Source organism: Triturus cristatus, chromosome 2_2, assembly GCF_964204655.1.
Source record: "Triturus cristatus chromosome 2_2, aTriCri1.1, whole genome shotgun sequence".
Lineage (NCBI taxonomy): Eukaryota > Metazoa > Chordata > Amphibia > Caudata > Salamandridae > Triturus > Triturus cristatus.
In genome coordinates this window covers 243,100,297-243,127,479 of record NC_140582.1, presented here as the reverse complement: position 1 = coordinate 243,127,479, position 27,183 = coordinate 243,100,297, and positions in this window count along the sequence as shown.

Sequence of the window (27,183 nt, the reverse complement as noted above, 5' to 3'; positions counted from 1 at the left end):
AAGGTCTGCAAGATCTTCCTCGTGTGCTGCATGCTGCACAACATGGCAGTGGAGAAAGCTGTGCCACTCATCCTGGATCCAGATGAGCAGGACCATCCACCTGTGGAGGATGAAGGGCTTGGTCACGAGGCAAGTGATGTGGAGGAGGAGGAGGCGGTAGAGGACATCCGGAGTCGGCTCATACGCAACTTCTTTGCTTAGTGGTGAGTTCCAGTGTCTGAGTGTGCCCGCATTGGGCCGAGAGTGGCATGTGTTGCAATGTGTGTGTCCATCTGCATGTCTGCCAAGTGAGTCAGAGGTGTGTTTGGATGTGTCACTCGAGTGATGGTGCAATGGAAGAATGTTTTTCCAGAGTCATCATTGTCACCTAGCATGTTGACAACCTTATACGTGTCGAGTACATGCACATGCATGCGGATGTGCTTCTTTTGGCTGACTTCTGGTGTGTCTCTCATCCACAGGTACTTGCGCATGCTGTCTGCTGGTGGCATTGTTGTGCTCCTGCTATTCCTCATGAACACAGCAACATGTGCTGAATCAGCGTTACATGCACGGACAAGTTTGAAAATCTCCTTAGGGTAAGGGATGCAGCACGGCTTTTTGGGAGTGGTATTTGTTTTGAATGTGTGGGCACTGTTCATGTTTGGATACTTTACATACATGTAGAATCACCATGGGGCACATGACATGGAGCTGAATTCACCTGAATTGATGGTCAGACTTGGTGACAGTCATCTGTAATGGGATTGTGGATTGTGATGAAGCCATCAATGTGTGTAACACTGCCCTCGGAAACATACGGGTTGCACTGGGTTGACATGGTGTGTGAATTCCCCATTAGGGGCTCAATGGTGTATAGCAGCCTCTCCGTGAGCAGCAGGGGGTGTTTAGCTGTAACCCGTCACTTGTGTGCCAGTTCTATGGATTTCCAGCATCTGTGGTGCAAAGGGGGGTGCCAGTGTTGGTCCCACGTGTTCATCCACATGACCTGTGTATGTGTTGACAGAGTTGCATTAGCATTCCGACACACATGAGTAATAAAGGTGTCCCTCTGCCTCCAAGGTGCCTCATCTCTGTCAATGGTGGTCTGTTGCCACTGTGCATGTGGCATGTCTGGCATTGTTCTCAGAGATGGTGCATATGAGTCTATGTGTAGAGTAGCAAGATGCAAGCTGTTTGTCAGGGATTAGAATCTGTATTGTGCATGATGTCCATGGCTGTGTAGGTATTGTGGCATGTCAGTATCCACGACGGCCACTGTGCTGCATGTGAATCCATTGTGTGTGTGTGTGCCATGTTGAACCAGACATTCCTTCCTTGACATACACCTTTTGCATAGTTCCTTCCTGAGATCCTTGTCTTTGTGTGCTACTTGTGGCATTGTTTTCTTGACATGGTGCATGCTGCTGCAGGCCCTGCAGCAAGGGCACCCAGTGTCCACGCAAACGAGGTGGTGTTCATCATGGATTGCTTGCTGACATGTGCTATGCTGATCATCAGCATCTGTACCTCATGCTGCAGCACACTCTGCATTATGCACAAGATCCCCAGTTCCATCCACCTCAAGGCAAGAGGGAGACCTTCCCCCAGGTCAACTATGACATCCGTGTCTAATCCTACCCTGCACTCTACGGACATGTGCGTTACAAATCCCATGATACTTGTCCACATCCAGGGTGCATCTGCACAGCTCTGCTTCTACATCCGGCGACCAGGCCACATCAACGTCCAACTGAGATGGGGGGAATGGATCACTGGCAGCTGCAGGATGACCTTCTCAATCCACGCACACACTCAGGATGCAGCCCACAACCACAACACAACCTTGTGGCACTGTGATCCACCACCCCATTGTGCCATCTCCATGTATCCAACCTTGGCCGGCCCACCATTCTCCACATCCACCTGACTCAAGCATGCAGGACATGGTTCTGCCACGTGTCTACACATACCTGGGACTCCCACCCCAGGACACTCCACATGATCCCTGACCTCTGCGCATGACTGTTGCTCTTCTAAATAGGTCTGTAGGCACAGTTGTGCGGGCACCCCCTCAGCTGGTTGGGCCCATCACGGGTGAGTATGGTGCTCCATGTCTGTATTGGATGATACATTGTGACCCATGTGTGTCCTGTGCCAGACTCAGACCCCAGGGAATGGATGGTTGGAGTTACTTCTGAAATCAGGCATGGTTTGACTTTACAACACACACATGTAGTGGAATAATGCAAAATGACGGCATCATCTGGTGATTGTGATGATTTTTATTTGTGGTGGGGCACCTGTTTGGGGGGATGACAAGAGGTGCTTGGCGGGAGTGTAGAATCCAAAATTCACAGGGGGAGTTGGTATCCTTGCCATTGAAAGTCATCAGAGTCTATGCCACAGTCTTTGTCAACATGGGTCAGACAATGACCAGCAAGGCCATGTGGAAGAGAATGTCATTTGCTGATGTGCTGCTGTTGGGCCAGAGGGCCAGGTGCCAGGCCAGGTGACCTGGGAGATGGTGATGTTCCGCTGACTCTCACGGTCTTTTGCGTGGACGACCCACCCTCCTGCGGGGACCCTCAGAAGCAGGCCGTGACGATGCTTGTGATGCTCCGTCGGATGAATCCTCCTCCTCCTGATCCCTCACTGTGGGTGGTGATGTTCTTCGCCTGGTGGCACAGGGAGGGTTGCCCATGTTTTCGGCAATCCGACGGAGTACACGGGTCATGTCCGTTTGCACCGCCACGAGCTCAGCCTGTCTTGCCTCCATCCGTCCTTGGTGTCGCTGTTGACAGGCATGTTGCTCGGCCTGCAGGGTCTTCAGCTCCTTGAGGGTCCCCTTGATGTCTGTGAGGGTGGACGCAATCTGGACCAGGCCCCTGGCGTCACGCCGGTATGTGTCCAGGATGTTGCTGACGTGTGACATTACCGGTTCCTGAGCCAACTGGTCAGGTTCGCGCCTCCGCCGTCCTCCAGTCCCACCATCCCTGCCCACTTGCGCCTGGCCTGCTGTTGTGGGCACATCGGGTCTCCGGGACCACTGAGGGATGGCATTTGCGGTGTCGCCTGCCTCCTCCTGGGTGCCCGGAGAACCTTGTCCCTCCTGGACAGACTGGCTGTGTTGTTGTGTGTGGGCAGGGCTCCTCGGTGTCTCCTGGGATGTGGCAGGAATGGGGGTGGTGGTTGGCACAGTTGTACCTGACGCAGGTGCTGCAGGTGGTTGGACACCAGAGGGGCCAGGTTGGTCTGGGTCATCCGCGGAGTGGTGAGAGTCGTCGCTGCCGGTGAGGTCCTCTTCACGCAGAGCCTGGTCCTGTGAGTCTTCCCCCCCAGTGTTGGGGGGAGATCGACGACATTGACCTGTGTGTGAGAGAGACAGTGTTAATTGTGTTACATGTGACATCCATGTTTCATTCATTTTTGAGTTGGCACAGTTCCTCTGGGTGGTTGGATTTGGCTAGCATTCCTCTCACAGTGCACTTGTGCATGGGTATGTCCCTTGGCCACAGCTTTCGACACTTTACCTATGTGTGACACAATCTTAGTTGATGCATCTTTTGGGAACGCAGTCAGCAGTGTAGTGAGCGGGCGTAGCAAGCCATGCAGAGCCACCGTGTTGCACTGTACATGGCCAAATGGTGTTTTTTCCATGCCATTTGAGAATGCAGGTAGGTAAATTACCCATTTGTGACAGGGTTCTGACAAACACAGTGGGTGGGTATACTGGGTGTAAGGTTATGTTTGTGCCTGCAGCGCGGATGTACTCGTGCACAGATTGACACATGGCCCAGTGTTTATCAAAGGTTATAGGGGGGGTTCATGCACTGCCAAACTTTGTCTACATGCACACAGTCCACCTGCTGACGAGCGGACATGGCCACACCACCCAAGGGTTATTTGGTCTCCCTCTGTCTCCCTTTCTCCCTCCCTCTGTCAGCCTCCTCCCACTGTCCCGTCTCCCTCTGTCTCCCTTTCTCCCTCCCTCTGTCAGCCACCTCCCTCTGTCCGTCTCCCTTTCTCCCTCCCTCTGTCACCCTCCTCCCACTGTCCGTCTCCCACTGTCTCCCTTTCTCCCTCCCTCTGTCAGCCTCCTCCCACTGTCCGTCTCCCTTTCTCCCTCCCTCTGTCAGCCTCCTCCCTCTGTCCGTCTCCCTTTCTCCCTCCCTCTGTCACCCTCCTCCCACTGTCCGTCTCCGTCTGTCTCCCTTTCTCCTTCCCTCTGTCAGCCTCCTCCCTCTGTCCGTCTCCCTCTGTCTCCCTTTCTCCCTCCCTCTGTCAGCCTCCTCCCACTGTCCGTCTCCCTCTGTCTCCGTTTCTCCCTCCCTCTGTCAGCCTCCTCCCACTGTGCATCTCCCTCTGTCTCCCTTTCTCCCTCCCTCTGTCAGCCTCCTCCCTCTGTCCGTCTCCCTCTGTCTCCCTTTCTCCCTCCCTCTGTCAGCCTCCTCCCACTGTCCGTCTCCCTCTGTCTCCCTTTCTCCCTCCCTCTGTCAGCCTCCTCCCACTGTCCGTCTCCCTCTGTCTCCCTTTCTCCCTCCCTCTGTCAGCCTCCTCCCACTGTCCGTCTCCCTCTGTCTCCCTTTCTCCCTCCCTCTGTCAGCCTCCTCCCACTGTCCGTCTCCCTCTGTCTCCCTTTCTCCCTCCCTCTGTCAGCCTCCTCACACTGTCCGTCTCCCTCTGTCTCCCTTTCTCCCTCCCTCTGTCAGCCTCCTCCCACTGTCCGTCTCCCTCTGTCTCCCTTTCTCCCTCCCTCTGTCAGCCTCCTCCCACTGTCCCATCTCCCTCTGTCTCCCTTTCTCCCTCCCTCTGTCAGCCTCCTCCCTCTGTCCGTCTCCCTCTGTCTCCCTTTCTCCCTTCCTCTGTCAGCCTCCTCCCACTGTCCGTCTCCCTCTGTCTCCCTTTCTCCCTCCCTCTGTCAGCCTCCTCCCACTGTCCGTCTCCCTCTGTCTCCCTTTCTCCCTTCCTCTGTCAGCCTCCTCCCACTGTCCCGTCTCCCTCTGTCTCCCTTTCTCCCTCTCTCTGTCAGCCTCCTCCCTCTGTCCGTCTCCCTTTCTCCCTCCCTCTGTCACCCTCCTCCCACTGTCCGTCTCCCTCTGTCTCCCTTTCTCCCTCCCTCTGTCAGCCTCCTCCCTCCCTCTGTCTGTCTCCCTGTGTCCACCTCTGTCTCCGTCCATCTCTCTCCCCCTCTCCCTCCCTCTGTGTGTCACCCTCTGTCACCTCAGCCCAGCTTCCTGGGCACACACAGTTTGCAGGTCTTTCAAAGGCCATTGGCTTGTTCATGTTGGTTTGTTTCTTATCTCCGGGCACCCATTGGGCGGAGTGTCTGAGTCTGCGCTGCTGCTGTGGCGGTGTGTGCTGACACTCTTTCAGAGTGATGCGTCTTCATTAGCTGCTGTTATGTGCAAATCATGCCTTCTTACCCATGTCATCCTGCAACGCGGCCACCATTAGCAGGCAACACAGTACTGTGTGGGGACACACTGTTTGTATGGCTGTGCCCTAGGCCATATGGGCTGAGGGCATTGTTGTGTGCTTCAGAGTTGCTCTATGTTAGTTTTGAGGCCCACCCTCCCGGCATCGGGGACATCCTGTCTTGTGATGGTGTTTTGTGTGGCCTGTGACTTGGCATGGCCTTGCTTGGGGCATGGGGCATGGAGGCGCTAGTGGCATGTGTGTGTTTTTGGAGTGTGGTTGTGTCCGGTGCTGGCTTTGGGGGGGTTGCGTGCATGATTGGTATTTTGGTTGTGAAGTGAGTTGTTTGTGTACTCACCAGGCTCTCGGACTCCTTCTACTCCGTATACTCCCACCGGCGACAGCGTGGCCATCACCTTCTCCTCCCAGGGATGGTAGTGTACCAGTCTGCGGGGCGGCCCTCCTCCAGTGATGTTAGCCTGGTTGTGATCGTCCGTCATTTTGCGGCGGACCGTCCTCCGCAGATCGTACCATCTGGCTTGGCGCTCATGCCTGGTCCTTCTGGTGGACCCAACAGCATTCACAGAATTGACAATCCTCTCCCACATGGCTGATTTTTCGGATATGCTGGTCTGTCTGACCAATGTTCCAAAGAGCTGTGGCTCGACTCTGACGATTTCGTCGACAAGGACCTCCAGCTCCTCCTTTGTGAACTTTGGATTCTTGTTAGTGGGCATGGTGTGGGGTGTGGGTGTGGATGGTTGTGGGGGGGTGGGTGTGGATGGTTGTGTGGGTGTGAGTGTGGTTGTGCAGGTGTGTGTGTGTGAATGTGATGAGGGTGTGTTTGTGATGGTGGTTGTGTGAAGGAGTGCAAGTGTAAGGTGAATTGATGTATGTAGTATGGTGCAGTGCGTTTCTCTGTGGTCTGGCAGTAGTGGATCTGTGGCAAAGGATCATGGTTTGTGTTTCTGGGCCGTTTTATTGGTCTATTTGTGGGTGTGGCTGTGTTTGAACTTTGGGTGGGTGTGTTATAAGGAGTGGTAGTGGTTTGGGCCTCTGTTTAGCTGTTTGTCGGTTGCAGGTCAGTGTATAGGATGTATTTGCGCTTGTTGGACATGTTTTGTGGTGTTGAGTGCATCGAATTGACTCTCCTTGTGTTTTTTTGGTTTGTCCTGGTTCAGTACAAGTGTTTTTTGCGTCTGTACGGTGCGTACATGGGCCATGTTGTTGTACAGTGCTGTCCTTTGCTATGGGTTAGTACGACTCATACATGTGCGATGTTGTGTAAGGGTGCTGGTGTGGGAGCCTGGGGTAGGGTGCGTACAGACACGGGCAGGGTGTTTGTCCGCACTGTCCATCGGTGGTGGTGTTTCGCACCGTACATACAGGGGGGGCTGGGTGTACGCTCCGTACATACACTGGTGGGGTGTTGGTACGCTCCATTCATACACGGGTGGGGGTACGGTCCGTACATACACTGGTGGGGGTACGCTCCGTACATACACGGGTGGGGGTATGCTCCGTACATACACGGGTGGGGGTACGCTCCGTACATACACTGGTGGGGTGTTGGTACGCTCCATTCATACACGGGTGGGGGTACGCTCCGTACATACACTGGTGGGGTGTGGGTACGCTCCATTCATACACGGGTGGGGGTACGGTCGTACATACACGGGTGGGGGTACGCTCCGCACATACACTGGTGGGGTGTGGGTACGCTTCATACATACACGGGTGGGGGTACGCTCCATACGTACACTGGTGGGGGTTCGGCGCGTACATCCGCGGCCAGGGGGCGTTTGCCGCGTACATGCGGGGGATGGGGGGGTTCGGTGCGTACATACGAGGGCTGGGGGGTGTTCTGCGCGTACATACGGGGTCTGGGGTGGGTGTTCAGCGTGTATGCGGGCACATGTCTCCATGGTTGCTATAGGAGTTCGGTCCGTACAGTGTTTTTTCCATACAGTTGTAAAATCGAAAGGACGGGAGTGATCGTACTTGCGCGGTCGGACTTCATTTTTCTGATTTGTACGGTAAATCGTCCGGAGATGTGTCGGACACATTTTCCGACCCGAGGACGTGTGGGGAAATGTTCCCGATGTGATTCGTATGGAGTTTTTCCCATGCGAATCGTACTTGGCAGTTTGTACGCTACTTGTACGATTTGTACGGAAAAAAATCCGGATACGATTCGTACGGGGGAAATTTTTCCAGGATCGGAATCGGCCCCTTAGTAGTCCATTTACTTACAGCACCATGCACTTTACCTTAGAGGAATAACAGGAAATTACCAACGGTGCTAGTCTTCACTTTAGAGAAAGTGAAATCGAACATTTTGTATTACATTTGTTTACAGCACCATGCACTTTATCTTGGAGAAATTACTGGAATTTACCAACGGTACCAGTCTTCACTAGGACCCAGTGTATTCCTTTTAACGTGTTTTAATGCAAAATTTTAATGAGATTCATGTTAATTAATGTATTGATATAATGGCTCGTGTATTTTCTGCATATTGGTGGATGTGCCGCCCTTTTATTATTTAAATCAAATCAAAGAAAAGTAATTTTCACTCACACAACAACTGCATTTGAACAAGTTCTACCATTACACAACGACAATCAATACACTGAAATAAAAACTTAATTCTAGATAGTTTACATTTCATATCTGTCTCTCAAATAACGTGCAATGGCTAGAAGCAAAACCTAATACCCTCACTGACTCCATCTCAAATTAGTGGTTCTTTATTAGAATTTTGTATTTTGAGAAAAAAAAAATTCATTCAATTTAAGCAGAATAAAGTGGAGCTGGCAAATGTTATGCACTCTCACTTTTAGTGGCCTGACATGTATACATTTTTGTCCGCATGAGAAAAAAACAGGACAACATGAATGCATTAAGGCTACGATTTAAATAAACCTAAATGACTGTTGTGTCCTTTTTATTACTACAGCATGCCTCCTTCCGAGAAGCGATAGGATTGTTGCAGGGATTTCTCTCTGGGGCACGTGATAAAGCATACAAATTGCACCTTTTCTGTAATTCAAGTTGCACAATTCTAACCTCCAGAGTACCAATTTTCCCCCCAGAGAAGTTTCCATCTTGCTTGAACAGTATATGATGATAGGTTCTGCCAGCCTGGCCTTATCAGAAGCTATATTTTGTATAGACATTTCCTCCCCTAATTGCTGTATTATTAAATGATAAACAAAGCTTAGAATACCCTTAGGGGAGTCTGACCAGAATACTGGAAAGGTCATGTTAATGTAGCTCATGGCAATGATTAATATAAAGCTCGCCATGCATCTCGTATTGTGCATTAAAGGGGCTAGCTAAACCCCTGCAAAATTGTACACATTTTTTTTTACAAATTCTTCTTTTTTTTATTAAACCAGCTGATTTAAACCCCACTGCTGCATCGATTGCTTCAGTGTTTGTTCTACTGTCTTTTTTTAATCTGAGCTGAAATGTAGTTCCATTCTGCACTTTGAATGGAAATGTGAGACCCTTCACTGTGTGTGTGGGACTCCATTACTGAGAAGCCATTGTGAAGGGAAATATTCATATCTGCAAAATTGTCATGCTAAATCGGATTTTCTCTGTAATAATGCTAGGTTTCGTTTAAAAAAAATGCCTTTTAGTTTAAATGTAATTTTTTGTGCAAATATTAAAGATTGTGCTTGTCAAATTGGGTATTTCTGCTACTGCCACATGTCCTTGTGTGAGTTATGAATGTAATATCAAAGTCGGTCACTATTGTTAAGCTAAATGCCTTTGTTGTTATCTACTCATGTAGCGCCAGGAGATAACATTATCGCCGCTTTACTGGCAGGAAACTACCGCTAAAGCGGCGATAATGGGCTTGATAATATGCCCTTGCCCAAATATACTCCTTGGTGGATTCCAAAGAATATTCCTGAGCTTTAACAGTGTTTCCATTTGGTTGCTCCTTTGACCTACCTGGGTAGGCTCCCCATAATACATGGAACTCTGCAATTCCTGATTAAATTCAATCTTCAATTTCTTTGTTATTTATGGCTCTCACTGAGACCAATTAGCATGAATGTCAGATTCTAAATCTGATAATTCACTGATGTAAGGTAGCAATGGAGGGTTATAGAACTTGCAACTCACTGTAGCTCTGTCATAATGGAATTCCTGGCTGCCCAGAGCAGTGCTGGAATACAGGGAGAACAGCTTCTGAAGGAGAGGGAAGAGAAGACACATAGAGTGGTGGGTGACAGGATGTTAGGCATATATTCTTTTTATTTATGACAGGGAGGAGGGGTCATCTTATGTATGGCTCCCTATTACTCCTCTGCACTAGCATAGCAGTTTGAAACAGGGGGAGATGATTTTAGGGGAGGAGGGCATACCTAGCATAAACTTATAGATGGGTGAAAAACTAATTACAGGGATGTTTATTACCTCAGTGTTCTGAGTGACATCATAGACAACTCAAGCGTTGGTCTCATTGTCTATTTCATGTCACTCAGAACCTCTCAATGAAAAACGTCCCTGTAATTCACTATTAACCATCTATAATTCGATAAATAAGAGGCGACTTGTGACACACTCATCTATTATGAAGAAATTATGTAGCTGCTCAATTCGAATAACTTATCACAGTTGAATGTCACAAGTGGCATCAGCTATGGGGCAAGCCAGGTCAGGTCATGGAGCATAATTAAAGTAGCTGGTTAAATAATGAAAAATTATACATAGCTTTTCTTTCTTCTGCTATGATTTTCGCGCTGTATGTTAACAAGCACAAAAGGGTTTTTATGGCAACATGTTTCTTTGCACTATTTAGGTTCTTGCATAAAAGTTGTAGTATTTCTGCATGTTCCCACACATATACATACAGCAAATAACATCCTACCATTTTTTAGCATAAATGCCCATGAATAGAGCAGCAGGTCTGGCAGCGCTAAGCCCCCTTTCACTAGCTTCATCCTGAGCTTCTTCCAGGACAGACGTGGCCCTTTTGACATCCAAAGAGAAGAACTAATTTCGCCCTGCAACCTTACAGACCTTTCCTTCCTAAAATTCAAGGGAATTGTTTCAAATAAAAAAGTTAGCTTTGGAAGAATCATCATTTTCACCAGATTAGCACAGCCAAATAATGTAAGTGGTAAATGCATCCATCCCCGTAAACTCTCACTAATCTCCTTTCTAAGCTTATCAAAATTTGCCTTGGTGAGGTCGGCTATGTTGTGTGTAATCCTAACTCCTAGGTACCTCATCTCTCTTTTGCAGACAATACCCTCCATACTCATATTCCAAGCCATAACTTCTGTTTTCTGCTTATTGATATTATAGCCTGAAATACTTCCAAACTCATTAGTTCTGTCTAGCAAACAAGTCATGGTTTGTTGCAAATTGGGTGTATAAATTAAGATATCGTCTGCATACAGACCTATCTTTTTACTCCAGCCTTCAAACTCAAAAGGCACGATGCCCTCTGTACTCCTTATTTTACGGGCAATGGCTCAGTGGTGCCTCAGGCTGTTCCTTTTTGCCTCCCTCCAATGTAGTCCACATTGTATTTTCTCTTTTGAATGCGCACTGGCTTGTACATTTATTTTTCATTGATGTATTGATGGACACTGATAATTCGTCTTGTTGTGTGCTTTGTCTTGTATTGATGTGTTTCATTTCCTTGCTTGCTGGTGTGTTATATTGAGTAGTGGATTATTGCGGTATAGTGTTGGGCTTTTGGAGTTGCCCAACTGTATAGCTGTCTGTTGTTGGTGTTTTGTGTCTCGTTTTGTTGTACTGTTCGGGTATTATTGTGGAATTGTGTTGACATTCTGTGTTGTTTCACTTTTATTTAGTCCTGCATTTGTTTCGTTATCGTAACTCAACTGCTTTCTCTCCGTTTCACTAAAAACAAACATTGTACAATGTCTGTACCTTGTTCATACAGCATGTTACAATCAAGACCAATAGGGCCTGGCAAATCTTCCCTTACACTGCAAACACATGCCTCCTTACAGAGAACCTTCTGTTTCTGAAAACACCTCAGACAACAGAAGTTGCGGCCATGCTTCCAACTACAATGTATAAACCGTGTGACAAACTTCTCTTACAGCCAAGGTATATCATTATTCAGGAAGGAGTTAAACACCGTTGTGTTCTGGTGACTGGATCTAGGGTGGGTACTTTTCACCACAGTGCTTCAATGCGCATGTCAGCGCCAAGAAGCCAGAAGTGCCGACTGCTCATTCTACAAATATTAAAACAATGAAATCAATCAAGCATATTTCACAGCCCCTACAATCCACTTTTATGATACAGTGGATTAATGTATTTGCACCAACTACTGCAATATTTACCACAGAGAACCAAACGTTTTATGATCTGAACTCACTGTCAAATATGGTCCAATTTGTACTTTTTATTGTCACTCGTGGAAAAAAAGCGTACACTTTGGGACGGCCTTAATCAAGCAATATATGGTGAGACAAATGTGTTACAAATATTTGCACCACCTAGATTTGTAAATTTATTCGAAGTCTGGTAATTGTCTGCTTAATTGATTGACTAGATTTAGGGATGATTTTATCCTCTTTAGGTCTTGCCTAGAGATAACTTTTAGCCTTTTTTGTGGATGACTTATTGTAGGCTTTTAGTCAGCCCATTTATTTTAATTGGTTGACTTTCTTGTCACTCCCTTTTGCTTCTTATTCAATGGATTTACTTTCTCTTTGTGTATTTGCCCCTCCCCTGGAGCATTGTTTCCATGGGAGTGCATACATTTACTTGCTCTCTTCCTCGTGTGCTGCTCCCCCAAAAAGATCCCTAAACAGTCACACCTTCTGTGTTGCACTCCTTTGCCCACAGCTCATTCCTTGCTTCTCCTTTCCATCCCAATTCTTCTGATCTTTGTGTTTGTTGATTTTTTTTATTTTTCAATCCCCTCCACTAGCACCATAATCCTCCTTAACCCCTCCATGATCATTGTTGTGTTGCTCTTCGCGCCATTCAGTTGCTGGCCTGCCCTCCTGTTCCTCCCCCACCCTTGTCTTATTACTTTAAATTCAATATTTTACTTGTTAAGAGGGCCCGAAGACTTCAATTTGTTATGGGGTGCTTCTTTCTCTGCAATTCTCTTTTCCACACCTATTATTTATTTTACTGACAGCTCCAAAGTGGGCGTCTACTATAAAACATGAAACTATCAAGGTTTGGAGCTATAAGGGACCATATCAATTTAAGTGAGCATTGGACGGCTAGTTTAAGACCAGGGACTATATCACAAAATATTTCCCCAGTGTCACAGCACTTACTACCCCTGTCTGTACAACTCGTTAATTTTTGAACAACTAGGCGATGAATATAAAAACCAGGCTTTTGAGGATGACTGAGGATGACTGATAACTACGGATTAATCTGTGATTGGGCAATCCACGCACTCATAGTGCCTGACAAAATTGTTCATTTAAATGGAAGCTCATAGAGATGAGCCTTTTAAGGCTGCTTAACCAAATGTAGCTAATATCCTGCTATTACACCAAGGCCCTTATTATGAGTGGCCGCTTGATCCCAATGGGTCTGATAACGATACAACCAACAAGTGTAACTCGTACAATAGTAAATGAAGCTCATCGTAGTGACCCTGGAAGGACTGGCTGACTTGGATCTTCACAGATGCACACATATGAACTGTAAGTCACACAGTTTTCAATAAAGAGTATTTAACTCGTGGACCAGCATATTAGTTGACTGGACTTTATTCCAGAATTGGTTTCATGTCTACTGAAGATGCAGGGGAACAGTTATGATCTTGTACTTGAAGCATGATAACGACCACCCATTTTCATGGAGAAGCTGAGGCCTCAGGCACAGAGTAATGCAAATTTGCTAATGGTCACATAGCCACTTGCAAAAGGAGGGCTGACAATCCAGCAACATGTGTACGATGCGGAAGGGGCCAAGAAAGGTGGTGCTAAGAAGAATTAGGTAACCCTAAATATATTTAATGCCAGCAAACTATTTTATTGATGCAGACCATGATGATGTCTTCAAGGTATGCGTTACCCATGTGAAATCTATACAATTCATAAAATGAAAGAAAAAGTGACAGCAGTCCAACTTGACCTACACGGCACCATTCATGAAATTAAATGTCAGCGAGGTCAAAAAATGAAAGAGAATTGCAGCTGAAAAATACAGATTGCCAACTTTAGCATTTGAACATTTCTGTCTTCATTGATTAGCAAGTTGATGCTCTCTTGGCCATACATTACTCTCATGACATTCATCACATCCTCAGATGAAATGTGGCTCCACATTTTTTACTGAGGCTGAAACATGTCGACCAGCAGGATAATGAAGACCAATTATTAATCTGCTTTTTATCCTCTCTTTCTGTTTTAATATATTCTGGGCCGCTGGGAATAAAAAATTGGTCAGTAAGGAAACCCAGAGATATTTATAAAGTCCCCACTTCATATCACAACACTAAAAAGCCCGCTCCGCTGTAATCAGGAGTTGTAGCACAGCTGGGTAGCATTCGGCTACCCAGTTGGGGACCCAATGATGAAGCATGCCACCAACTAGGTTGGTGGGTGAGGGTTCTTCTTACAAACCTAAGTGGTGCCCGGCACTATATGTGTTACAGAGTCGTCTGTAGTGGGTTCATCCACGTTGTTTATAAAATAAGTTACGTTGATATTTACATATGTTCAAGTGCATGTATCAGATTAAACCACTTTAATGCTAGCACATTCTAATTTTGTCTCGTACCGTTACTTTATACACAATGTGCACTCGTGGTCCCTCACATTAAGGGGTAGATTCGGATCCGGGTCGGACAGCTCTACGAGAGCTGTCCGTAGCCTTACCGTGCGACCGACACGTACCCGTAGCCGGTCCGTCCTGTAGATGAAGTACGATGCGCATAACTGCCAAAAACACGACCGACACATAGGCTGTGATTCAAGCTCCATTCTCCGTCCAAGCCGTAACTCCGAACGCCGAACCGAGTTGCCCGGAAGCAGTATCCATAGCAGTTTCTGCCCTGACAAGTACGATGCATACTTCCTACGTGCCTGACAGGTCGCCACATATGGCACGTCACAGCATCCGGAAAACAAGCATATCAGCTACGATTCGCGCCACAACTCAATCCACGGCTATGAGACTGACCAGCTTGCAGCTGGTACGAGACGGAGCAACAAGCAGCATGTATGACACGAACACATCATGAATCCCATCGCGCAGGTCATACCAGTACTCTACATCTATGACCAGATCAGGAACCAACGCCAATGGCGCAGATGGTAAGTCAGACACCTACCACACAAACAAATGACACGTACCCGCAAAATGGTACACACACACAGGGGATCCACATCCTGAACACCAACAACAGACCACCATAGGGGTTGCATGGCCAGCACCACTACCACCCCCACCCATAGGGCATATGTTGCCTATCACCCCTGCCACCCCCATCAAAAGGGCTTATGTTGCCCATCACCCCTGCCACCCCCAGCCATAGGATACCAGTTGCCCATCACCCCTGCCACCCCCAGCCATAGGGGACCTGTTGCCCATCACCCCTGCCACCCCCACTCATAGGGCATGTGTTGCCCATCACCCCTGCCACCCCCAGCCATAGGGGACCTGTTGCCCATCACCCCTGCCACCCCCACTCATAGGGGACCAGTTGCCCATCACCCCTGCCACCCCCAGCCATAAGGGACCTGTTGCCCATCACCCCTGCCACCCCCACTCATAGGGCATATGTTGCCCATCACCCCTGCCACCCCAGCCATAGGGGACCTGTTGACCATCACCCCTGCCACCCCCAGCCATAGGGGACCTGTTGCCTATCACCCTTGACACCCCCACTCATAGGGCTTATGTTGCCCATCACCTCTGACACCCCCACCCATAGGGGACCTGTTGCCCATTACCCCTGCCACCCCCAGCCATAGGGGACCTGTTGCCTATCACCCCTGCCACCCCCACCCATAAGGGACCTGTTGCCCATCACCCCTGCCACCCCCAGCTATAGGGGACCTGTTGCCTATCACCCCTGCCACCCCCACCCATAGGGCTTATGTTGCCCATCACCCCTGCCACCCCCAGCCATAGGGGACCTGTTGCCTATCACCCCTGCCACCCCCACTCATAGGGCTTATGTTGCCCATCACCCCTGCCACCCCCAACCATAGGGCTTGTGTTGCCCATCACCCCTGCCACCCCCAGCCATAGGGGACCTGTTGCCTATCACCCCTGCCACCCCCACCCATATGGCTTATGTTTCCCATCACCCCTGCCACCCCCAGCCATAGGGGACCTGTTGCCCATCACCCCTGCCACCCCCAGCCATAGGAGACCTGTTGCCCATGACCCCTGCCACCCCCAGCCATAGGGGACCTGTTGCCTATCACCCCTGCCACCCCCACTCATAGGGCTTATGTTGCCCATCACCCCTGCCACCCTGAAGAACCAGAACCTTTTGGGTCTGGCGGCGCAGGGTACGCCCAAGTCTCCGGAGTTCTCCTGCTCAGCTACACAGAGACACGGGACACTCTGTCGGCGTTAGAAGATCAAATTTATTTAGCTGCATCTAGTACAGTTATCCTAGAAGTACACAAAGTAGGTTCTCAGGAGACTGCCACTTCACTCTGTGGCGCACAGGGTTTTATACTATATAAGGTTCATATACATTAACAAAAAGCACTCCCAGAACACACAAGAAAGAGCCAATAAGGAAAGTTGGAAAACAGGATAGAACCAATAGGAGAGATTGGAAAACAAAAGTGTCAGATGACTCGAAGAAACCTCTCCTCCAACTATGTTTGTCACCCCTCCCTCAAGCTAATTTATTAACAGACTTATAACTAACTTGCAGGTGGCGAGATACGTTTGTGTGTGTTGGAGGACAGTTGTGAAACGAGAGAATGCTAGCAGAAGACAGTGAAGGCCAGAGGATAAGATAAAGTCAGGAAAGAATGGTGTGAATCAACAGATAGTTGAGACGGGGATTAGGAAAGCCAGACAGGGATTAGTGTACTCGGTCAGTCCTAACACCAGCTTTGTAAATAGAGGCAGAAAGCGTATTTCGACACCAGGTTGCAGAAAAAGCAGAATAGACTTTGCTCGCCGTGCTGCCTGAGTGATGGCAACACAAGATGGCGGCGGAGCACAAAATGGCAGGTCGATTCGATCACAATCAAAAATCGAAATTCCTCAACCCCCACTCATAGGGCTTATGTTGCCCATCACCCCTGCCACCCCACCCATAGGGGACCTGTTGCCCATCACCCCTGCCACCCCCAGCCATAGGGGACCTGTTGCCCATCACCCCTGCAACCCCCAGCCATAGGAGATCTGTTGCCCATCACCCCTGGCACCCCCAGCCATAGGGGACCTGTTGCCTATCACCCCTCCCACCCCAACACATAGGGCTTATGTTGCCCATCACCCCTGCCACCCCACCCATAGGGGACCTGTTGCCCATCACCCCTGCCACCCCCAGCCATAGGGGACCTGTTGCCCATCACCCCTGCCACCCCCGCTCATAGGATGGGTGATGCGACACACATCCATCATACTCCAACATTAGGTATGTCAGCAAAATACATCCCCCCTAACATCATGACAACAGTGAGTAGTCTGTGACAAATGCCCACAACAGTGATTATGACTTCGAACATACAATGTAAGTAACATCACATGTCTGACCAACAAATAAGTGTAACCCTACGCAAGGCAAGCATCACTATAGCACTGTGTCAATGTGAAAAGAACACCCCCTCACTGTGTAGAACAAAAGTTAAGTGCGGGCTTCCAAACTGCAGCAGATGTTGAGCATTGTGGTGATGGGGTCTAAACCCCCCTCATCACAATGCCCAAAAGGTAAGTGTCATCATGGTCAAAGATGCAAATAACAAACAGCATGTATGATCCCTGCTCCCAACACATTAAACACTTCTGGGGCGAAGTAGTGGTTGTGTCCCATACCGGCAGAGATGTGGTGAGGCTAACAGTGCTGTGAAAACCTAACACACTCTCGGCCATGTGAAGACAAGCACCACCCATGTGGCCTGACAATGCATAACACTGTACAATGACACAAGAGCAGAAGTGACCATCACAAAGCATACACACATCTCGAAAATAGGCACACTAATCAAAACAACCTGTGCAGACTGTAGGTGTCAGCTCACAAACTCCCATTCCATGCCAACAATGGCACCTAACAACCAGGAGGAATGTGCACAATGATGTGATATGACTCACAGGGACAGCAGGGAAAATCACAGAAACAACACCCAGACAAAGGCCCACAACAGTAATACCAATGCACTGATGCAGATGCACAAACACAAACAGGCAACCTCACACTGCACATCTGACACAACATGTGTATGTGTGTGTCTCAGTGTCCCCAGGCAACTACACAACACATGAGGGGGGCTGAAGCACAGTGACACAGATGTGGACACTGTGCCATACAAAAGTAAACCATCATTGGGACACCCTTAGTGGGCAATCAGGCATTGTGAGATGAAAGGGAGCACAACAGACACATGTGACACAAGCTGGAATGAACACCAACTAACACAGCAAAAGACTAACACACAACAGCACTACCCCCAGGGACCAGACATTGGGGTGACACAAACATGTATGACACCTCCACTGTGATCACAAAGGAAGATGTCATACAAACTGGGACATGTGTCCTGTTCCACAAACGTACATCACACATACACAAACACAAATCCCTCAGCATGGCCCCTCATCCATGGACAAACGGGAGCTAGGGGACCATCCAGGCAAACATTTACATCAGTCCACCCTCAACACCACACACCCTGAACTGCAACAATGTGCATCTGTGAAGCCCACATGGACAGGTGACATTACACATGCATCCATGACAAACACAGGAAGGTTGGGAGGAACTAAGGTGCACAGACTCATCACACAAGGACAGTTTACAACCCTATTGACTGACAGACATACTGCACAGTATGCAGTACATGGCCATGACGTCAAAGATCACGTAACCTTCAGAATACCTTCCACAGTCCCAGGACAATGCAGAAGCCAAGGAAAACCGCACAAGGCACACATGCTGACACCTGCCAACATTGCAGCCCTGAACCCCACAAGTGGGAGCGGTCACACACACATACACATGTCCCAATCACTGGAAGGTACCACCTAGGGACAACTACATAACCAAGTGCCTTGGGGAACCCTGACTGTGTCCCATCTGTGTCTGACAACATCATCACCACTCAGAACTGACACATCCCAATGATGAAACACCAATTAACAGTAGTGTGTCTTGCACCCACACATCTGGTAACCCATGGCAAAGTAGTGGGATGAACACAGTACCACGCAGCAAGCATCAACAACAGGATCATATCAAGGGAACACTGTGAAAAGGGACACACACACACATGCTCATACAACACACACCATGGGCTCAGGCTATGTCACGGGACAACACGCTTAATTGAGGGGACCCAACTCCTGTGGAAGCCCAGCTGTGCCAAACATATTCACAGCACGTCTCACTCGTGTCAGCAGAACACTTGGTCAGTCAGCCATCAGTTACCACTGGTCACAACAGCCTGGGTACGGGAGTCTCCCCTAAGTCATCTGAACATACTCAAAACATATGTACAGCAAGTTGCACAGAGGACCCAGTTGCTCCTATACCAATGATGCCCACACCTGTAGGTCCAGTGGTGATGCGCACAAAGTCTGTGATATTGACAAATTGGACAATGGGAAGCACATCATATGCGCATGGGTGCAAGCCAGAGATGTGACCATTCAAATGAAATGTTAACAGAGATGTCCACAAATAGTTGATCATGACACACCCAGGTAGCTGCAAAGGATGACATGGATACCCACCAGAATAGGATATATTCCCTTCCTGCTGCTTTCTGGCCTTCAGCTGCATATCCTGGTCCGGGAAGACCATCACCAGGATACAGAGCATGTGGGGGGTCAGGGTCCAGTGTCAGCCCCTCCTGCGTGGAGGTGACAGCTTCAGCTGGACTCTAGCTATCCTCCGGGTCCAGCCCCCTCTTCTGGCAGTTGCGGCGCTTGTAGACCCCACACCGAACGAACTGCCCGGGTGATGGTCAGCCATATTTCCTGCTTCTGGTGGGCATCAACCTGTGAGGATGACAAAGTTAAAAGTACATTAACACACATGCCCCATATTTGTGCTGCACACATTTGGAGATACATGTCTTCATCACAAAGGGAAATGAGTTACACAGGTAGTGCAATCATGGGGAAGGACAAATCACCTACATGTCTGACATGTTAACAATGCCTGGGAAGTTTGAGCTTGCACTAATGCACTTTAGCAGCAGGACACCTGTTCATTACATGTACCTACACACTTTGGGTGATGAAAGTAGTCAGTGAGAATGCTTGCCACTGGTGTACACACTGCTAGTACTGCTAGTCAGACATCATGCACAATTAGGAAGGCAGTGGACTACACACTCACCTGCTCCCCTGGTTTCCCATACAGCTTGCTGTACTGTGGAAGGAGCCTGTCCAGCAGGGCCTGGTTCTCCTTCTCACTCAATGAAGACTGGGGCCCTCTCCAGAGTACGTGCCATAGCAGGAGCCAGAGGATGCAGAGACAGAAGCAGTGGTAGCAGGGATGTGGTCCAGTAGCATGTAGTGCAGGCACGTGAGCTCCCTAGGGGACAGCCAGCCTTATATCTGTGCTGCAGGGGCAGAATCTGTGTACTGACTGTTTATCATTGTGTGTGTTTGTCAATGTTGTATTCCGCACTCCTACAAAACTCAGCTACTTGTTCATTTTTGTGTGTGTAGGTGACTCCGGATACCCCAACATTCCGTGGTTGCTGACACCCCTCCGGAACCCTGTGACACCAGCCGAGATGCGCTACAATGAGGCACATGGTCGGAGCAGGAGGGTGATTGAGCGGACATTCGGCCTCCTGAAAGGCCGCTTTTGTTGCCTGGACAAGACCGGTGGGGCCCTCCCATATGAACCTGCAAAGGTGTGCAAAATAAACCTTGTATGCTGCATGCTACACAACATGGCAGTGCGGAAGAAGGTGCCTCTCATCCAGGATGACGATGACCAACCTCCGGCACCTGCGGAGGATCCTGGCCTGGGCCAAGATGCCAGTGATGATGAGGCTGAGGGTGACGTCCGCTCACAGCTCATCAACAACTTCTTCACCTGAATGTGAGTTTCCAGGGTTGTTATGTCAATGTATGGAGTTAGCCTGGAATGTGTTGTGGCTGCTCTGTTGCTGTCTGAGTGTGTCTGTGTGCCACTTGACTGGATGCGTGCAGTGATGTGTCCATTCAGGTGGTGTGTACTCCACAATAGGGTAATACTGCTAACTTGTTTTTGTGTAGGTTTCTTGCGGCATGTTTTGTGCATGTGTATTGCATTTCTCTCCTGTTCTGCTGTGCTTTTGACTGTGTCTTGTGTCTGTCCTTCACAGGGTAATTTGCCTGTTGTATGTTCAACACTGACCCCCAACACCCAGAATCCGACACCAGTGTGGGAGTTGTCAATTGACATCAAGTGATGTGCCACACACCCCTGGACTACAATTCTCAGACACTTTGTGACCGTGTGTCCACCGTAATGTACAATTGCCTTGCAACTAATTTTGAATAAACATGTTGCTGATGTGTAATGAACCTGTGCTATGCTTTGTTAGGTGTGTTGTATGTCTTCCCACATCTGACTGACATTTGCTTACCTCACCTGTGGACTTGTTACCACTGACTGTGGATAGGTGTTGTGGTTGTGCATACCTGTATGTTTCAAGTCAACATCATTGTGTGGGATGAGTAACATGGCCATGTCTCCCTCACATGTGTCACATCACCATGACTCACCTAACGGTGGTCACATTGTTGCAGTATTTGGCATGCACTGTGTTGTGTAGCAGATCGACATCTCCATGACACATGACAATTTGGAATTACAACAGAGGCAAGTATGGTGTACTGGTGAGTTTATTTTCGAACATGTGTGAGGAAAGTGCACAGGATGGTGGGTGCCGTACATTGGTTTTGGAATCCAAAGTTCACATTAGAGTTGGAAGTGCTGGTAGATGAAATGTCCAGAGTAAATTCCACAGTCATCTGCTACATTGGCCCAACATGAACCCTCAATGTCTTGTGGGCGAGTAGTGTGCGATTGGACAAGGTGAACGGGTTGTGCACAAAGAACATTGTCCAGAACAGGTTTGGAGGCCCTGGGGGATGTGCTGGGACATCTGCATCTCACATGTCCTTCTTCGGTCGACCCCTCTTCTTCCTGGGGGGGATCCTCAGGTGCAGGCCTCTGTGGTGCAGGGGACCCTCCCCCAGAGTCCTCCGCCCCCTGTGGCGCTGGCAGATGGTGTTGCAACAGATGTTGTGGCCACATAGGGAGGTGTGGACAGGTTTGTGTTGATCTGGCGGATGCATTAGAGTATGTCCCAATGCACCTCAGTGAGGGCATCAAACTTGGCCACCATGCGGGCATGGTGGACAGCCTGCTCCTGTTGCATGTTCTTGAGGATCCCCACTACCTGGCCAAAACCTCCGGTGCTATCCTGGTACGCATCTATGATGCGTGCCAGTTGGGGGTCATCATGCAGTACAGACCCCTCTGCCTCCCACCCCTCCCAGCACCTCTATCCCCACGGGCAGGACCAGCGGCAGAACGCACAGGTGACACTGGGACCCCTTGGGTGGTGTTGCTGGTGGTGTTTCCTTTAGCTTCCGGGGGGTCCTGTGTCCTTGTGCTGTGGGTGTTCAGTGGCCTTGGTCTGTCCGTGTTGGCAGGGGTGCCCTGTCGGTTTGCAGATGCTGGAGGCGTGGGTACAGGGGGTGCAGATGTTGATGCTGCTGGTGCTGCATGATGACTCACACCGGAAGGGCCAGGTTGGTCGTCGTCATCCGAAGAGGACAGAGACAGAGTCAAACCAGAGAGCTCAGTGTCCACCAGAGTCTGGGCCTGGGAATACTCTTCATTTGGTGCTGGGTCTCCAGCACCACCTGTGTTTGGAAGAGACACACGATGTGAGTTATGTTTCTACATGCATCGATGGTTCACAAACATGACATTTTCTACTGTACGAACAGATGCCTGCCTGTACACTGCTTTTTCCCAGCTTGTCACAGACAGAGTTTTATATTGTTGTTGCCCATGTCCCAGCATGGCCTTGTGCTCCCCACAACAGAGCCCAATGTCAGACATCCTGTCAGTCCCTTTCCACTCCCTGTGGGGCGAGTATGGTTCAGTTGGAACTTGCTGGGCCATGTAGGTAGGTGTGGATTGTTTGCGACTGCAACTCCCATCATGCTCTTGGCTACACCCCCCTTCCCAGCATACCCATACTTCATCCCTCTTGACTCTGCTTCCCTGTGAGGGGTGTGACAGCAATGGCAAGATGGCTGACTGTGAAGTCCTGGTGTTTGTTGTAGCCCACTTCCCAGCAGGGTCTTGTGCTCCCCACAACAGAGCCCAGTTGCAGACATCTTGTCAGTCTCTTCCCACTCCCTGTGAGGCGAGCATGGTTCAGTGTATGCTTGCTGGGCCATGTGAGTGGGTATAGATTGTCTGTGACTGTGACTCCCATCATGCTCTTGGCTACACCCCCCTTCCCAGGATGCCCATACTTCCTCCCTCTTGACTCTGCTTCCATGTGAGGGGGTGTGATAGCAATGGCAAGATGGCTGACTGTGAAATCCTGGTGTTTGTTTGGCTACAAGTCCAAAGAGAGCCCCTGTGCTTCACACAGCTGTACCCAGTACGGGGTGTCTTTTGACGATGTTTCACAGAGGTGTGAGTCAATGCATTCTACCTGGTGGGTTGTGTGGAGTTTGTGTTGAGGGGGGTGTGTGTCTCCACATGCTGGTAAGTATGGTGAGAGCTGTCAGTCCTCCTTCCCACCCGGCCAAACATCCCACCATGAAACGCGCTTCCATTGGAGGGCATGCAAGTTGTCTTTCAGGATGTCAGTCAGTGGTGTCCTGCTTCTGATTTGCTCACATGCCCTAGCAGGGCCTTGTGCTCCCCACAACAGGACCCAGTGTCAGCCATCTTGTCAGTCATTTTCCACTCCCTGTGATGTGGGCATGTTTCAGAGAGGTCTTGATGGGCCAATTTTGAGGGGGAGCATTATCTGTGACTACAAACCCCATCATGCTTTTGGATACACTCACTTCACCTGCATCCCCACAATTCCTTCCTGTCAGTCAGCTGCACTGTGAGGTAGTGTGTTTGTGGTGGCAAGCTGTCTGACAGTGTCTATTTAGCATTGTGCCACTGCCTTGCTCTATTTGTTTGTAGGTTGGTGCATCTCATGACACAGTTTCAAGTCACTATGAGATGGCAGGTATTGTGTTTGTCTGACTGGCATACACATCTTGGGTTGATTATCTATTGGTTAGTGTAGCTTTGCTTGCGGTGCATGGTTTCACTGTCCCCTTGCCACACAATCTTGGGTATGTTGTTTGTGTACTCACCAGGCTCTGGTATGTCTGTTAGCCCATGGACGCTCTCTGGTGGTAGGATGTCCCGCACCTTCTCCTCCCAGGCCCTGAAGTAGACAGGTTTGGCAGGAGGGCCACCGCCGGTGCACTGACTCAGGGCGTGATCTTTTTCGATGAGTTTCTTGACCCTCCTGCGCACGTCATACCACCTGTTCTGGATATCGTCCTTTGTGCTTTTGCGTTCACCTTGTCCACAATCCTCGCCCACATCTTTGTTTTCTGTGACATGGGGGTCCTTTGGACCAATGTACCAAACAAATATGGCTCTACTCTGATGATCTTGTCTACAAGCACTTCTAACTCACTTTCTGTGAACTTTGGATTCTTCTTTGGGGGCATGGTGATGGGTGGTGGTGAGTGATGTTTGTGTGAGGGTGCAAGTGAGGGTGGGTTGGTATTGGTTTTGCTGACTGTATGTGTGTGTGATGTTGGATGAGGTGCTGATGGTGTGTGAGTTGTGTGATGGGTGAGTTGTGAGTGTGTCTGTGGTTGCCGTGTAATGGTGTTTGCTGCTGGCTGTGTCTCCTGTTTGCAAGGGATGATGGTAGTGATTGTAGTCCTTTATATATTTGGAGTTGTGGGTGTGTCTTTGTCGCAGGTTTTTTTTATTTGGTATTGATTGGCTTTGTCATTGCTTGTTTGGTCCTTTTTTTGTCTTTTTTCCTTTGGGTTTTGTAGGCATGAAGGAGACGTTCATCTGACGGATACGGACGCTGATGTTGTCTCGTGCGGGCTTCTCCGCCTCATTCATGCTGCCTATCTTCTGTGTTTCATACGCTTCGGTCGCGAAGGTCTCTATTGCTTGTGGGCCCGGTTTGCTGTGCGCGTCGGTCGTGCGGCTTGGTCTCCGTGCGAGTCGGTCTGAGTTTCCACGCATTGCATCGTACTGCGCGGATCGGACATCGCGGGTACGGGTCGGTCGGGTTCATTCCGGGTTTGTGTTGTGTTTCACTTCTATAACATTATTTGAACCTAAGTTAGACCTATAACTAATGCTATTAATCCTAACACCAAAAGTGTTATCGCTACACTTACTATGTATCTATGCTTACAACTAGTGTTATTCGTTTCCATATTGTTTAGATACAGATCAAGTGGGTGAAGAAATAGCAACAACAGATTTCTTTTGTTGGTCTCCATCTGTGCAACAGAAAAACAACAGTCTATATCTGCTGCTACGTCATTTACCGAAATATGTATAATCTTCATGAGGCTTCCCTAACCCTACTCATGTTCTTCTGAATTGTCAACTCTACATTTTTTCTTCTTCCACTCGGGCCTAGGTTGTCTTCTTCAAGCACCTTGACAAGAGTTCATAACGTTCATTCAACTTCTTTTATAGGTTCTGAACCCAGTTCATTTATGAGCAACTGTAGCAATTCTTCTCTCAGCTCTGCAATTTCTGCAGTAGATTCTTCCATATTTAAATGAGGAAAAACAGTTTTGTTCAATATTAGATTTCCCAAGCCACTCAACCTTTGTGGGTAAGGAACGGCAAATGCAATTAGAACATTCAAGTCAGTCCCCGAAATCTTCATCAAAACATCTATTATTACCACAGAGGTTCCAGAGCTCCCCCTCATCAGCATCTGTGGTTAGATAGGTCCACTCGGGATAAGAGTACATTTGTTAAGGCACCATTGATCTTTTAGACCTTCTGATATCTGTTCCTTCACTTTCACTTGTCACTCTACTCAGTTCTGATTCACCAGAGATCTCAGGGTTGCAAGAACTCTTTCACAAGGTAACTTCAGTCCTCACTTTTCCTTAATCTATGGATATGTTTCCATCACCAACGCGCATGGTCCCACACAATTCCAGCTTCTGCATGAAGGTCAGAATCTGACTCGTTCACCACCACAGGTTCTTCTGCTTCAGATCCAACTTCAGATTCATTGAAACCCCCCTGAGATTTTTCAAATGTTGTCTCCAACTCCGTCTGATTCCCCACAGCTTGGCTGACCTCCTCCAATGGCCTTTTGGCCACCACTGGTATTTCTTCTGGGAGAATAGCTGTTACTCGTTCATGGAGAAATGGGACTCTACGAGTGTAGCATGCATGCACCCAGTTCGGTAGACCACCACACTTCACAGCAGTTGTGGTAACCATGATCAACTGGTACAGACCACACCAACAAGGCTTGAGACAGTTTTTTCTCACATATTTCTTCACTGCCACCCAGTCTCTGGGACAAAGGTCATGGCACTGCTCCTGATGTGGCAGTACAGTTGCAGCTTTAACCTGGTGAGATACAGAATGGACCACATCAGCCAATCCTTTAAAGTAATTAAGCACCAAATCATCTGTGATGTTCACAAGTATGTTTGTAGGCACAGCAAGCAGTCTCATAGCTCGTACCATTATTATTTTGGGGGATGATAATCCAGTCTTTTGATAAGGAACACTGCGAAGACTCATCAGTACAAGGGACAAAGCATCAAATGTGGAAGCACACACTTAAGCCAATCTGGATTTCAAAGTATTGTTGACTTGTTCCACGGTGCCTGAAGCTTCCTGACGATAGCTGCAATGTAATTTCTGTTCCACTTAAAGGGCTGCACATAGCATCCTCAGAACCTCATTAATAAAATTGATTGCTCAGTCTGACTCCAAAGAGGTTGGAAATCTGAATCTCAGAATCCGTTCCCTCAACAGCAATTTAGCTATAGTGAGACTATGACATCTTCTAGTCGGGTATGCTTCCACCCAATGTGAAAAGATGCACAACACCACTAAAATTTACCTCAATCCATTGCACACTGGCATTTCAACAAAATCCAGTTGCATCCTGCTAAAAGGACCTCCAGAATTCCCTGAGTGACTTGGTGTAACAGAAGTTTGTTTTCCCACATTAATTTGCTGACAGATCCCACATCTATAACACTAAGCATCTGCCATCATCTGAAACTTCGGATTGAACCAAGTCTGTTGAAACAATTGCACCATCGCATCTCTTCCTACATGCATCGGCCCATGGTAAAACCTGTTTACCAGGGGCAACAAACTATTAGTCAACACTGGTCTTCTATCTCCTGACTCCCAAATATCATCGTCACGTTTCACACATCCTGCTCTAATTCAGCCTTGTTGTTCCTCTTCAGAAACCTCCTCTTGCAACCTCTTAACCTCTTCCTATGTATCAGAAATTGTCATCAAATGGTTGAAATCTGCTTCATCCGATCCCTTATTTAAATATTCACCATTGAAAGTGCAAACATTTAGTGCAAAATAGCGTG